Source organism: Triticum aestivum, chromosome 7B (assembly GCF_018294505.1).
Source record: "Triticum aestivum cultivar Chinese Spring chromosome 7B, IWGSC CS RefSeq v2.1, whole genome shotgun sequence".
NCBI classification, from domain to species: domain Eukaryota; kingdom Viridiplantae; phylum Streptophyta; class Magnoliopsida; order Poales; family Poaceae; genus Triticum; species Triticum aestivum.
In genome coordinates, this window is record NC_057813.1 from 119,781,401 (window position 1) to 119,787,516 (window position 6,116).

The following is a 6,116-nucleotide window of genomic DNA, read 5'->3' on the forward strand; positions in this document are numbered from 1 at the left end:
GAAGTATCACAGTTTCATACGGAAACTCGTCTGTTATAAAGGGATTTCATTTTTTTGAACTTATTTGAACTCCATAGTTTTTCTGTGTTCAAAATGCACCATTCAAACCCACATCATCAATTTACAACCGTTTCTGACTTCATTTGTTATTTTTCATGCATTTACTGATTATTTTAAGCTATTAGACCATTAATTTGAAAAACATTTGAAATGAACTCTGAAAAGGTTTCAAGTTGGCATGGTATCACCATTTCACCCACATAGCATGTGAAAGAAAGTACAGAGGCTTACGACAAAAACTGGATGCACTTCGTGTACAAAATAGATAATCTCCTTCGAAGTATCAAGGTTTTATACGGAAACTCGTCTGTGACAAATGGATTTCATTTTCTGAAGTTATTTGAACTCCATAGTTTTTCTATGTTCAAAATGCACCATCCAAAGCCACATATTCAATTTACAACCCTTTCCGACTTCATTTGTTATTTTTCATGCATTTACTGATTATTTTGAGCTATAAGACGATGAAAATGAAAATCATTTGAAATGAACTCTGAAAAGGTTCCAAGTTGGCATGGTATCATCATTTCACCCACATAGCATGTGAAAGAAAGTACAGAGGCTTACGGCAAAAACTGGATGCACTTCATGTACAAAACAGACAATCTCCTTTGAGGTATCAGGGTTTCATACGGAAACTCGTCTGTTACAAAGGGATTTCATTTTTTTGAACTTATATGAACTCCATAATTTTTCTGTGTTCAAAATGCACCATTCAAAGCCACATCATCAATTTACAACCCTTTCCGACTTCATTTGTTATTTTTCATGCATTTACTTATTATTTTGAGCTATAAGACCAGGAAATTGAAAAGCATTTGAAATGAACTCTAAAAAGGTTCCAAGTTGGCATGGTGTCATTATTTCACCCATATAGCATGTGCAAGAAAGTACAGAAGCTTACGTCAAAAACTAGATGCATTTCGTGTACAAAACAGACAATCTCCTCTGAAGTATCAGGGTTTCATACGGAAACTCGTGTGTTACAAAGGGATTTCATTTTTTTGAACTTATTTGAACTCCATAGTTTCTCTGTGTTCAAAATGCACCATTCAAAGCCACATCATCAATTTAGAACCCTTTCCGACATCATTTGTTATTTTTCATGCATTTACTGATTATTTTGAGCTATAAGACCATGAAATTGAAAAGCATTTGAAATGAACTCTGAAAATGTTCCAAGTTGGCATGGTATCATCATTTCACACACATAGCATGTGCAAGAAAGTACAGAGGCTTACGACAAAAACTGGATGCACTTCGTGTAAAAAAACAAACAATCTCCTTCGAAGTATCAGGGTTTCATACGAAAACTCGTCTGTTACCAAGGGATTTCATTTTTTGAATTTATTTGAACTCCATAGTTTTTCTATGTTCAAAATGCACCATTCAAAGCCACATCATCAATTTACAACCCTTTCCGACTTCATTTGTTATTTTTCATGCATTTACTGATTATTTTGAGCTATAAGACCATGAAATTGAAAAGCATTTGAAATGAACTCTGAAAAGGTTCCAAGTTGGCATGGTATCATCATTTCACCCACATAGCAAGTGCAAGAAGATACAGAGGCTTACGGCAAAAACTTGATGAACTTCGTGTACAAAACACACAATCTCCTTCGAAGTATCGGGGTTTTATACGGAAACTCGTCTGTTACAAAGGGATTTCATTTTTTTTAAACTTATTTGAACTCCATAGTTTTTCTGTGTTCAAACTGCACCATTCAAAGCCATATCATCAATTTACAACCGTTTCCGACTTCATTTGTTATTATTCATGCATTTACTGATTATTTTAAGCTATTAGACCATGAAAATGAAAAACATTTGAAATGAACTCTGAAAAGGTTTCAAGTTGGCATGGTATCATCATTTCACCCACATAGCATGTGAAAGAAAGTACAGAGGCTTACGACAAAAACTGGATGCACTTCGTGTACAAAACAGACAATCTCCTTCGAAGTATGAGGGTTTCATACAAAAACTCGTCTGTTATAAAGGGATTTCATTTTTTTGAACTTATTCGAACTCCATAGTTTTTCTGTGTTCAAAATGCACCATTCAAAGCCACATCATCAATTTACAACCCTTGACGACTTCATTTGTTATTTTTCATGCATTTAATTATTATTTTGAACTATAAGACCATGAAATTGAAAAGCATTTGAAATGAACTCTGAAAAGGTTCCAAGTTGGCATGGTATCATCATTTCATCCACATAGCATGTGCAAGAAAGTACAGAGGCTTACGTCAAAAACTGGATGCACTTCGTGTACAAAATAGACAATCTCCTTCGAAGTATCAGGGTTTCATATGGGAACTCGTGTGCTACAAAGGGATTTCATTTTTTTGAACTTATTTGAACTCCATAGTTTTTCTATTTTCAAAACGCACCATTCAAAGCCACATCATTAATTTACAACACTTTCCGGCATCATTTGTTATTTTTCATGCATTTACTCATTATTTTGAGCTATAAGACCATGAAATTGAAAATCATTTGAAATGAACTCTGAAAATGTTCCAAGTTGGCATGGTATCATCATTTCACACACATAGCATGTGCAAGAAAGTACAGAGGCTTACGACAAAAACTGGATGCACTTCGTGTACAAAATAGACAATCTCCTTCGAAGTATCAGGGTTTCATATGGAAACTCGTGTGTTACCAAGGGATTTCATTTTTTGAACTTATTTGAACTCCATAGTTTTTCTGTGTTCAAAATGCACCACTCAAAGCCACATCATCAATTTACAACCCTTTCCGACTTCATTTGTTATTTTTCATGCATTTACTGATTATTTTGAGCTATAAGACCATGAAATGGAAAATCATTTGAAATGAACTCTGAAAAGGTTCCAAGTTGGCATGGTATCATCATTTCATCCACATAGCATCTGCAAGAAAGTACAGAGGCTTACGTCAAAAACTGTATGCACTTCGTGTACAAAACAGACAATCTCCTTCGAAGTATCAGGGTTTCATATGGGAACTCGTGTGCTACAAAGGGATTTCATTTTTTTGAACTTGTTTGAACTCCATAGTTTTTCTGTTTTCAAAACGCACCATTCAAAGCCACATCATTAATTTACAACACGTTCCGACATCATTTGTTATTTTTCATGCATTTACTCATTATTTTGAGCTATAAGACCATGAAATTGAAAATCATTTGAAATGAACTCTGAAAAAGTTCCAAGTTGGCATGGTATCATCATTTCACACACAAAGCATGTGCAAGAAAGTACAGAGGCTTACGACAAAAATTGGATGCACTTCGTGTACAAAATAGACAATCTCCTTCAAAGTATCAGGGTTTCATATGGAAACTCGTGTGGTACAAAGGGATTTCATTTTTTTGAACTTATTTGAACTCCATAGTTTTCCTGTGTTCAAAATGCACCACTCAAAGACACATCATCACTTTAAAACCCTTTCCGACTTCATTTGTTATTTTTCATGCATTTACTGATTATTTTGAGCTATAAGACCATGAAATTGAAAATCATTTGAAATAACTCTGAAAAGGTTCCAAGTTGGCATGGTATCATCATTTCACCCACATAGCATGTGCAAGAAAGTACAGAGGCTTACGGCAAAAACTTGATGAACTTCATGTACAAAACAGACAATTTCCTTCGAAGTATCAGGGTTTCATACGGAAACTCGTGTGCTACAAAGGGATTTCATTTTTTTGAACTTGTTTGAACTCCATAGTTTTTATGTTTTCAAAACGCACCATTCGAAGCCACATCATTAATTTACAACACTTTCCGACATCATTTGTTATTTTTCATGCGTTTACTCATTATTTTGAGCTATAAGACCATGAAATTGAAAATCATTTGAAATGAACTCTGAAAATGTTCCAAGTTGGCATGGTATCATCATTTCACACACATAGCATGTTCAAGAAAGTACAGAGGCTTACGACAAAAACTGGATGCACTTCGTGTACAAAATAGACAATCTCCTTCGAAGTATCACGGTTTCATATGGGAACTCGTGTGCTACAAAGGGATTTCATTTTTTTGAACTTATTTGAACTCCATAGTTTCTCTGTGTTCAAAATGCACCATTCAAAGCCACATCATCAATTTAGAACCCTTTCCGACATCATTTGTTATTTTTCATGCATTTACTGATTATTTTGAGCTATAAGACCATGAAATTGAAAATCATTTGAAATGAACTCTGAAAAGGTTCCAAGTTGGCATGGTATCATCATTTCATCCACATAGCATCTGCAAGAAAGTATAGAGGCTAACGTCAAAAACTGTATGCACTTCGTGTACAAAACAGACAATCTCCTTCGAAGTATCAGGGTTTCATATGGGAACTCATGTGCTACAAAGGGATTTCATTTTTTTGAACTTGTTCAAAACGCACCATTCAAAGCCACATCATTAATTTACAACACTTTCCGACATCATTTGTTATTTTTCATGCATTTACTAATTATTTTGAGCTATAAGACCATGAAATTGAAAATCATTTGAAATGAACTCTGAAAATGTTCCAAGTTGGCATGGTATCATCATTTCACACACATAGCATGTGCAAGAAAGTACAGAGGCTTACGACAAAAACTGGATGCACTTCATGTACAAAATAGACAATCTCCTTCTAAGTATGAGGGTTTCATATGGAAACTCGTGTGGTACAAAGGGATTTCATTTTTTTGAACTTATTTGAACTCCATAGTTTTCCTGTGTTCAAAATGCACCACTCAAAGACACATCATCACTTTAAAACCCTTTCCGACTTCATTTGTTATTTTTCATGCATTTACTGATTATTTTGAGCTATAAGACCATGAAATTGAAAATCATTTGAAATGAACTCTGAAAATGTTCCAAGTTGGCATGGTATCATCATTTCGCACACATAGCATGTGCAAGAAAGTACAGAGGCTTACGACAAAAACTGGATGCACTTCGTGTACAAAATAGACAATCTCCTTTGAAGTATCAGGGTTTCATATGGGAACTCGTGTGCTACAAAGGGATTTCATTTTTTTGAACTTATTTGAACTCCATAGTTTCTCTGTGTTCAAAATGCACCATTCAAAGCCACATCGTCAATTTAGAACCCTTTCCGACATCATTTGTTATTTTTCATGCATTTACTGATTATTTTCAGCTATAAGACCATGAAATTGAAAATCATTTGAAATGAACTCTGAAAAGGTTCCAAGTTGGCATGGTATCATCATTTCATCCACATAGCATCTGCAAGAAAGTACAGAGGCTTACGTCAAAAACTGTATGCACTTCGTGTACAAAACAGACAATCTCCTTCGAAGTATCAGGGTTTCATATGGGAACTCGTGTGCTACAAAGGGATTTCATTTTTTTGAACTTGTTTGAACTCCATAGTTTTTCTGTTTTCAAAATGCACCATTCAAAGCCACATCATTAATTTACAACACTTTCCGACATCATTTGTTATTTTTCATGCATTTACTCATTATTTTGAGCTATAAGACCATGAAATTGAAAATCATTTGAAATGAACTCTAAAAATGTTCCAAGTTGGCATGGTATCATCATTTCACACACATAGCATGTGCAAGAAAGTACAGAGGCTTACGACAGAAACTGGATGCACTTCGTGTACAAAATAGACAATCTCCTTCGAAGTATCAGGGTTTCATATGGGAACTCGTGTGCTACAAAGGGATTTCATTTTTTTGAACTTATTTGAACTCCATAGTTTCTCTGTGTTCAAAATGCACCATTCAAAGCCACATCATCAATTTAGAACCCTTTCCGACATCATTTGTTATTTTTCATGCATTTACTGATTATTTTGAGCTATAAGACCATGAAATTGAAAATCATTTGAAATGAACTCTGAAAAGGTTCCAAGTTGGCATGGTATCATCATTTCATCCACATAGCATCTGCAAGAAAGTACAGAGGCTTACGTGAAAAACTGTATGCACTTCGTGTACAAAACAGACAATCTCCTTCGAAGTATCAGGGTTTCATATGGGAACTCGTGTGCTACAAAGGGATTTCATTTTTTTGAACTTGTTTGAACTCCATA